This window comes from Danio aesculapii, chromosome 3 (genome assembly GCF_903798145.1).
Source record: "Danio aesculapii chromosome 3, fDanAes4.1, whole genome shotgun sequence".
NCBI lineage: Eukaryota > Metazoa > Chordata > Actinopteri > Cypriniformes > Danionidae > Danio > Danio aesculapii.
In genome coordinates, this window is record NC_079437.1 from 32495462 (window position 1) to 32506239 (window position 10778).

The following is a 10778-nucleotide window of genomic DNA, read 5'->3' on the forward strand; positions in this document are numbered from 1 at the left end:
AAAAAGGATTTTAGCGTTTTATGACACTTAAAAAAAATCTGATTAATTCACAACATTTCAGTTTTGCTCTTGTTGGATCTCATCAATAATCAAACAAACAAAAGGTTATGTTAAATCAGATAGGATGATCTCTGTTTGAGGGATTCGCCCCAGCCTTCCCCATGGTTGGTGGGCCAAATTAAAGGTTTCCATGGGCCAGTCTGCGGGCCCTAGTTTGGGCATCTCTGTTTCAGATTGTATATAAATATTATTAATAATATATATTTTTGGCGTCACGGTGGCGCAGTGGGTAGCACGATCACCTCACAATAAAACGGTCGCTGGTTTGAGCCTCGGCTGGGTCAGTTGGCCTTTCAGTGGGTCAGTCAGCTGGGTTAGAAGAGCATTCACTGTGTAAAACATGCTGGATAAGTTGGCTGTTCATTTTGCTATGGCGTCCACAGATTAGTAAAGTGACTAAGACAAAAAGAAAATGAATGAATGAATTTTTATTTTTTCCTGTTTTGGATTTCTCATTACTAGTGTTCAAAACATTCAGTATTTCAGACAATCAGAAAACATTCAGTATTTCCAATAAACAGAAACTCTGAACAAACAGTAGGCCTTTATATTGGAAACAGAAATCTTTTCTAAAATAAAAGCATTTACTATCATGTTTGATAAATGTAATGGATCATATTGATTCGTAGTATTTATAAATTTAAAAGATGTTTTCCAAAATGAAAGCAAAAATATAAAAGCTATCAGTGTATTTATTTTATGCTTTGCACAGTTTAACCCAATCATGCAATGATGACCACTTAGCTGAGCGTGTCAGATAACATTCATCACAACAGCATGAGGAACTCAGCACCTCCACATGCTTTTACTACCAATAATATAAACAGAAATAACCTTTAAACTACAATGCATCTCAATCCAATGGAAACAGACAATAAATGCACAGTCTTAAGCAAATATGCTCAACTCCATTCACACTCCTGCAGAGTTATGAAATACTGCACCTGCGCTCATACGCCCTCCAACCGCAAAGATACATATGAAACAACTCAAATAAACCCCGGCCTCCCATTCAAACTGATATTGTGTTGTCTAAGCCTATGAGTTTCAACATACACGCACCAAAACACACACCCTTGAGTCGTTCGCCTCAATAAATATAATTAACCTCAAGCCATCCCAGTGCAGCGCTGAATTGATCAGAGCAGGCAGAGTTGCAGCAGGGCCTGTCAGCACCAGGCATAATCAATACAGTTTATCGATCGGACATGCGGTGCGAGTCTGTGTGTCAGTATGCATATGTGAGGGATCACGCTGCATCTGCTTTGGATTTGTGCTCGGTGTGCGCATGTGGGCATGACATGGAAAAAAAATAGAGGGGGTTTGCGGCTTAGTCTCCCGCCGACTGCTTTGTAAAAGAGTAACTTGGGGAGGCAAATGGAGATTTAAAGTGGGTTAGTGAAATATGGCTTTTCTTTTTTTGGGGGGAGATGATGCAAGGCCTAAAGCTGAGTGTGACATTCACTGTGCATATTGCTGATGGGGTTTTGGAAGTGCTAGTAATTTAGAGTGCTCAGTATTAGTGAAATATAAAGCTTTTGTGTGTCAGAAAATACAAACACCAGCAAAAACCTCAAAATGCTGTCTGAAAACACAACATTATCTTCTAAAATGAGCATTTTTTTTCAGACAGTGTTTAGGTGTAGTCATTTCATCTTTATCACACTCTGATTTGGCCTTGCATCTGCCAAAAAAGGCATATGTGTAGGCATATATACACTGTAAAAATTCCTGGTTGCCTTATTTTTAAGCTGAATCAAATTAACCTTATGATTCCATTGAACGTATATTATGTTAAACTGACTTAAAACAGCTTGCATAACTTATAAAATTAAGTTAGAGCATGATTAACTTAGTTTAATAAGTTACAATGACCTAAAAACATATGCTGTCTGAACTAATTAATCATATAATTTTTTTACAGTGTAGGCTTTCTATCACTAACAATCTCTTTTCATTCATTCAGTTTCATTTCAGCTTAGTCCCTTTATAAATCCAGGGTAGCCACAATGGAATGAACCGCCAACTTATCCAGCATATGTTTTACACAGCGGATGCCTTTCCAGACACAACCCATCACTTGGAAACACCCATACACACTCATTCACACACATACACTACGGCCAATTTGGCTAATTCAATTCACCTATAGTGCATGTCTGTGGACTGTGGGGGAAACCTGAGCACACTGAGGAAACCCACACAAACACGGGGAGAACATGCAAACTCCACACAGAAATGCCAACTGACCCAGCCGGCAGTCAAACCAGCGACCTTCTTGCTGTAAGGCAAAAGTGCTACCCTCTGCGCCACCGTGTCACCCCGCAATCTTTTAAAAAATCCTTAAAAACATAAAAAAGATCAACAATAAAACCATTCTGTTGCATAATAGAAATAATATATTAGTCTTCATTTTCATTCGGTTCTTTTGATTATTTCTATCGTCCTTAACTGTAAGTCTTTTTGAATAAAAGCATCTGCCAAATTAAATATAAACATTAATGTCAAAATAAATATAACTTCATTGAGGCATGTTTATGCAAAACAATTTTCAACTAATTATGTTATCATATCCCTTTTGGCTATTAATTTATATGACAACATCATTTTGGGTCTGAAATCTTTTCCAGATGGGTTTCAAAGTGCAAGTTTTGCATATATCACCAAAACACTGACAAAACAAGAAACATAGATTATAATATCTCAAATAAATCAGACAGACGGTTCATTCTGCTGTGGCGACCCCTGATAAATTAGCTTTGACACAATCTACATTGTAAAAGCACTATTGAAGCCAGGATTATTAACCCCCTTAGAATTATTTTTCTTTTTTTTAAATATTTCCTAAACTATGCTTAACAGAGCAAGGAAATTTTCACAGTATGTCTGATAATATTTTTTCTTCTGGAGAAAGTCTTATTTGTTTTATTTTGGCAAGAATAAACGCAGTTTTAATTTTTTTATAAACATTTTAAGGTCAAAATTATTAGCCCCTTTAAGCATTATTTTAGTCTACAGAACAAATCAACATTATACAATGACTTGCCTAATTACCCTAACCTGCCTTGTTAACCTAATTAACTAAGCCTTTAAATGTCACTTTAAGCTGTATAGAAGTGTCTTGAAAAATATCAGAATAACAGAAATTGGGGGAAAAAATAAACAATGGGGGGTGGGGGGTAATTCTGACTTCAACAGTATATTAAACAAGAATTGTATTGAATTAAATTAGGGACTAAGCTGAAGGAAAATTTATAAATGAATGAACTAAATCAGGCCCCAAAATAACAAGAATGTATAAGATTAAATATTTTATAAAACCAAAAAATACTGAAGTAAGAATGCAATTCTCCATGACTACATTTAACAATCTTCTGCCAGTGCAGCTAGATCTTGTTAGATGTTGTACCAGAGCCTATAGTTTAAAGCCAAACTAGTTTAAACTGGTTTAGAGCCAAGTAAATCAGAGCTGTCATTCTCAACAACCTGACGTGGAAAGCAGCACACGTGCAAATGCGTTGTTAAACCCAAGAGTATTTCACCCAAGAATAAAAGTCTCCTCACTATTTACACACTCTGTGGTTCTAAACTGTATAAACTAAAATAACCTTAAAAAGATACTTTGAAGAATGTTGGGAAAAAAGCAGTTATTGACATCCATAGAAATAAAAAAATACTATGGAAGCCAGTGGCAGTTTTTTTCATTCAGCATTCATCAGATTACCTTCTTTTGTGTTAAACAGATAAAGGAAATCTTAAACCGGGTTATAACAAGTGTATGATGAGTAAATGATGACATCTTTTTCATTTTAGGGTGAACTATCCCTGTACCTCAATCTCATCTGCCTATTTCAAGTACATTTTTTTACAGCAAATTTGTAGTTCAATATTGTCATTGGTTTACAATTGTCAGCTAAAATATATATAAATTATTAAAGTTTGTAAACTGCCTGAGGAAAAGGTGTAAATTATGCTATCACATACAGTATGTGGCTGTTCTGAGTGTGGAGTTAAGTTGTTATATTTGTTCAATTTTACAGTATTGCCCTCCCCTCCTGAATAAGGAAATGAAATGGCGAGCGGGATGAATGACTGAGCAGTTCTAGAAGTATGGCAGGAGTTTTGTGTTTGCTGTCTCAGTGCCACACACAGGTATAGAGACAGATGAAAGTGCTGTGACTGCGAGGGGCACATGGGGAGAGGCTGGAACAAGATTTATATGAGGAGGCTGTAAAACTTTGACCCCGCAGTTGTAAATCTGCCAGTGGAGTCTAGCCAGCACAACAGGAAGTACGGGGGCTCAGAGAGAGAGAGAGAGAGGGAGAGAGAGAGAGAGAGAGAGAGAGAGAGAGAGAGAGAGATGCAAATTTGGGAACAAGCCTATATGGGTGGATCGTTAACCTGCATTCAATTAGTAACATTTTAATGTTTATGATATATTATAAATATGCATTTCTGAAATTAATTTATGATTTTAACTCACTCAATATCAACTTCTGATTTGTTAGACTGTCATACAAAATCAATCTCACATTGTCATACAAAACTGCATTCTCTATTGTATGATATTACTTATTGTGTGAACTACATATCAAAACTTATTTTGTTGTAGATAATGAATATCACAATATTGAGCACTTTACATAACAAAACACATCATTTTGGTTCCTTGCAGTTGCCGCTGATTATGAAGTTGCATATCAAACTGACTCATATATACATACTGCAAAATGTTTTATTATGCACACTAGGGCTGCAGCTATTGATTAGTTGAATTAATTAATTACATGATTAATTGTGCAAGCCTTTTCCATTTATTTGTGACCAAAACAGAGCAGTAAAAATGTATAAAAGCTTATCACATATACACATACATACATATACATACACACACATATATATATATATATATATATATATATATTTTTTTTTTATGTGTGCATGTGTGTGTGTATGTATGTATGTTATGTATAAGTTTGTAACATAAGGAGGTATGTTATACAGACAGAAAGTGATGCGTATTGTTTTTTGTTTTTTTAAACTCTGATTACTAAAAATTTGATGTATTTTTTTTTTCATTCATTAATGTTTTACATAGCGGATGCCCTTCTAGCTGCAACCCAACATTGGGAAACACCCACACACTCTTGCATTCACACACATACAGTACGACCAATTTAGCTTATTCAATTCACCTATACCGCATGTCTTTGGACTGTGGGGGAAACCCCAGCACCCGAAGGAAACCCATGGGAACATGGGGAGAACATGCAAACTCCACACAGAAATGCCAACTGAGCTCAAACCAGCTATCTTCTTGCTGTTTCAGCGGGTTTTTAGACATACACATGTGTGTGTGTATGTCATATCACCGGCTCGTTCCTGCTGCTCCGTTTATCATTCCCTTTCACCATCATGTTCCCTCAGCACCAATCATCGCTCACCATCTTCTGCCACCTCTCATCATGCCCAAGCACCTTCACCTGAATTCTAATATGACACACCTGCACCCATAATCAGGACTCCCCATAAAGCCTCCTCGATTCCAGTCACTCAGTGTCTGGAATCGAAGTCAGATGGTTCACCTCACCTTCTCACTGGCTCGCCTTCTTCTGTGGAGGTTTCTCTTCTCCTATGGATGTTCCTCCTAACCCTGTGGATGCACATACTGTGATTAAGGGAAGTGAGTTTATATTCAGATGTTTGAATGAAGTTCCTTGTTCACTTGTTTCTTTACTTAATTCTTTATTAGGTACACCTTAATAGTATTGGGTTGGACCCATTTTTGCCTTCAGAACTGCCTTAATCCTTTGTGACAGATTCAACAACGTACTGGAAATATTCCTCAGATTTTATTTTATTTTTTTATTTATCCATATTGATATGATAGCATCACACAGTTGCTGCAGATTTGTCAGCTGCACATCCATGATGTGAATCCCCCATTTCACCACATCCCAAAGATGCTCCATTGGATTGAGTTCTGGTGACTGTGGAGGCCATTTGAGTACAGTGAACTCCTTGTCTTGTTCAAGAAACCAGTCTGAGATGATTCACGCTTTATGACATGACACATTATCCTGCTGGAAGTGGCCATCAGAAGATGGGTAAACTGGTGTCATAAAGGAATGGACATGGTCAGCAACAATACTCAGGCTGTGGTGTTGACATGATGGTCAATTGGTATTAATGGCCCAAAAGTGTGCCAAGAAAATATCCCCCAAACCATTACACCACCATCACCAGCCTGAACCATTAATACAAGGCAGGATGGATCCATGCTTTCATGCTGTTGATGCCAAGTTTTGACCCTACCATTCAAATGTTGCAGCAGAAATCAAGACCCATCAGACCAAGCAACGTTTTTCCAATCTTCTCTTGTCCAAGTGAGCCTGTGCGTATTGTAGCCTCAGTTTCCTGTCCTTAGCTGACCCTGCCAGTGTGACTCACCCGATGTAGTCTTCTGCTGCTGTAGCCCATCCGTCTCAAGGTTGGACATGTTGTGCATTCAGAGATGCTCTTCTGCATACCTCGGTTGTAACAAGTGGTTATTTGAGTTACTGTTGGCTTTCTATCAGCTTGAACCAGTCTGGCCATTCTCCTCTGACATCAACAAGGCATTTACGCCCACAGAACTGCCGCTCACTGGAAATTTTCTATTTTTCGGACCATTCTCTGTAAACCCTAAAGTTGGTTGTGCATAAAAACCCCAGTAGATAAGCAGTTCTGAAATACTCAGACCTGCCTATCTGGCAACAACAGCAATGCCACATTCAAAGTCACTTAAATCACCTTTCCTCCCCATTCTGATGCTCGGTTTAAACTGCAGCAGATTATCTTGACCATGTCTACATGCCTAAATGTATTGAGTTGCTGCCATGTGATTGGCTGAATAGAAATTTGCGTTAATGAGCAGTTGGACAGGTGTACCTAATAAAGTAGCCGGTAAGTGTATATTCCTATTTCAATAATATCACTGAAGTGATGTAAATGCTGCATATTTTGCATGTCTTGAACGGTTTTCCAGTATAATTGTGCTACTTATGCTTCATTGACTCCTAAAAGCTGTATATTTAGTACATGTCTATTTACATGTGCCCTTGAAAATAAAAAGACTGCACCAACTTTAAGTTGTCAGCACTGAAAAATGTTCAGTTTTGGAAAGGTCGATAGCACATACAATTTTGTTGGGAGTATAACTTAATGATTTCACGCCTTGTATGCACACATAGTGTCACAAACCGAGGTTGTTTTTGTATTAAATGTCAATACTTTGCTTGTAGCTTATTCGAGAGATGTTATTTCTGTTAGCAAGAAGGGAACAGCAAAGACAGGAGTTGAGACACTCGCTTTGAAGATAAACATCAACACAAGAACATGAGAGCATATTACAAAAGTCAGCGTGAGAGCGCATTACAAATGTTAATGTGCCACCCACTTAGGTGTGGTTACTCAGGGTCATGAAAATACAGGATGCTGGTACTGAGACAGGAAGTGGCAGGCATTGCAGTTTCAGTCTTTGATCAGCATGTCACTCAGTACTCGAGGTCATGAGAAATTGTTGGCATCAATACACTTCTGAACTTTGACAAGATTTGAGGATGTGATATGAATTTAAACAGGCTCGCTTTTCATTAATCACTTCAAAATAATCATGCATCAATTCACTTCTCAGTTAGATGTTCACAGTACTCATATAGATGAGGGGTTTTTTTTGACTCGAATGGTTTGTAGCGTTCGATTTCCTTAAACGGTTTGAGTTGCCTTAACTTATTGAGTTTTACAGTACTCAGTTGGTTTGAGTTCTCTTCATTTATTGGGTTCTACTTTGCTCAAATTGCTTCATTTACTCAAATGGATTAAGTTGAAAGTACTCATTAGGATTAGTTTTTTAGCTTAAATGGTTTGTTGCAATCAGTTTCCTCAAATATTTTGAGTTACCTTAACTTATTCGGTTTTACAGTGATGTAACGGCAGAATTGTATGGGAAGTCCATTTTAACACACACACAAATATGTGAAATGTCATACACCGTTAATAATTTCCTGCAAAATCTACAGCATACTGGCAGCAGTTTGCCAGTAACTTACTGTAAATTAATTACAGCAAGAATACTGTATCTACACATACAGCTCTATTTATCTTACTCTATATGTATATACAGTACTGTGTGTGTGTGTATATATATATGTATGTGTGTGTATATATATATATATATATATATATATTACTATTCACTTCATATTACAGTTAAATACTGTCTAATTTACAAAAATCTTTAAGTGTACACAAATTTAAAAATGTGTGTATATTTTAGAATATTATAATAAATATTAGCCCTATTTCATATGTATGATAATTAAAACGGTATATAATTTTTGTACACATTTTTGCTTACTTGTATGTTTATTTGAATTATTTATTTATTTTTGAATTTAGTTATTTTATTATTATTTTATTTTATATCTCATAACTTTACTTTTTTAAATTTTATATGTACAATATATATATATATATATATATATATATATATATATATATATATATATATATATATATATATATATATATATATATATATATATATATATATATATATGTGTGTTTTATTTTATAGCATCATCTACCTTACTGAAACATCTTCTAGAATCAACAATTAAATGATTTGCTATATATTTTTATATAAATTCATTCATTAATTTTCTTTCAAACTTAGTCCCTTTATTAATCTGGGATTTATTTTATGTGGGATTTATTTTATAATCTGGGATCTACTTTATTAATGTTATCCAGCATATGTTTTACTCAGTGGATGCTATTCCAGCTGCAACCCATCACTAGGAAACATTGTATGTGTGTGAATTCTCATTCACACACGTACAATACAGACAATTACCCAATTCACCTGTACCGCATGTCTTTGGACTGTGGGGGAAACCGGAGAACCCGAAGGAAACCCACGCGAACTTTGGGAGAGCATGCAAACTCCACACAGAAATGCCAACTGACCCAGCCAAGGCTTGAACCCACAACCTTCTTGCTGTGAGATGACAGTGGTAACCACTGAGCCACTGCGCTGTCTTTATTTATAAATATTCTTTTAAATGATTATTACATTTTCTCAACACTGTTTAGTTATTTATTTTTTCCTTCTATTTTTTCTCTCTTTCTAACCAATTAAAACAATTAACCAATATAAATCTCTGTGATTAAAAAGGATAAAGCCCTTTTAAGTAACTCTATTTACAGTAGCCAGTACACTGTAGTTTTACTACTTAACATAATGAGTAGCTTTTAGCTTTGCAAGCTTTTAAAATAGCTTCCGCAACACCACTAATGACCGTAAAAAGCACTTTTAACTCTCCTGTTTGACTTCTGGACTTGAAGAACTGCCTATCTCCTCTATCCGTCTCTTGCTGTCTTTCTTTTTTGCTCTCCTGACTCTTTCAGTAATGCAGATTTACATGGACACAATTGTTTGGGGATCGAGGGGTGTGTCTGGACTGCTGCACTCAATGAAAGCTGTACAGGATCTGTTCTAGACAGCAGCTGTTCTCAGGTCAGTGCAGGAATTCTGCAAATCTTAAGATCTGAACAACTGTTCGTTTATTGGACACCGCTCAGCTAATGGCCCTGATTCTACAGCCACCAGACCAGATGTTACTCTGCGTGTGTGTGTGTGTGTGTGTGTGCGTGTACTTGTTTATGCTACACTGTGGGGATGGACAAGGATAGTAAAACCTGATATTTTTGACATGTTGGGGGCCGCCCTTCAGTTCCCACAAGGGGGAAAAGTGTAACGTGTAAAAATACAAACAGGTTTTATAGGTTAAGGGTAGGGCTGGGTTTGGCGGCAGTAAATTTTGTTTAGTTGATATAAAAATAAGTCTATACACTCAGAAATTATTTAGCTGCTTCTTTAAACTACTTGTTTTACATATTACAACACATTTTACTTATTATAACAAATTGTTTTGGGACAACTTAATTGTTTTATGTTCAATCTATTTAAATTTGTAAAAACTATGTGAAATTTTACAAACTAAATTTGAGAGAGTAAGCCAATCGGATCATTCCGAACTCACTATAAATAGGCCAACTAGCATTACCTTATATTCGTTTTTTTTTTTTTTTTTTTGAAGAAATCCCCCATCCACCCCATCTCCCCCTTTCCTCCTTTACCAGGAGGAACTCTCGAGAAATACCTGATCTTGAACCTCCTTGCATGTTCTTTGGGCACTGGGCTCAATTATCTCCAAGCTCAGGTCTCTCTCCCTGCAATATCTAAGTGTGAACTCTTGAAAAAGCTAACATAATTCCTTCATGCTGTCCCAACACAAATCGATTGTATGGAACACTGCATTTTTTACAGTGTGGAAAATCCCTACAATCAACAGAAACATAATATATGTGTGAGTGTATATGTCTCTGTGTGTTCATAACTGTAGTTGGGGCTTAAAAAAAGTAATGATAAATGCCACAAAAAAACTTCCCCAATTTCCTAATGTTTATAAAAACTGGTAGACTAATTTTTAAATGAAGGATATTTTTGCGGGGAAAATCAAAAAGATGTGACATTTTAGACTCTCAAAAGCATCTTTTCTGTTCTACAATTCACGACATTAATGTGCACACGATACTGTCATTTTGTCACTTTGTGCTGTGAAGTCAATGAGTCAGGAAAATGCACTGTAAAAATTAAGCCAGTACAACAAAAA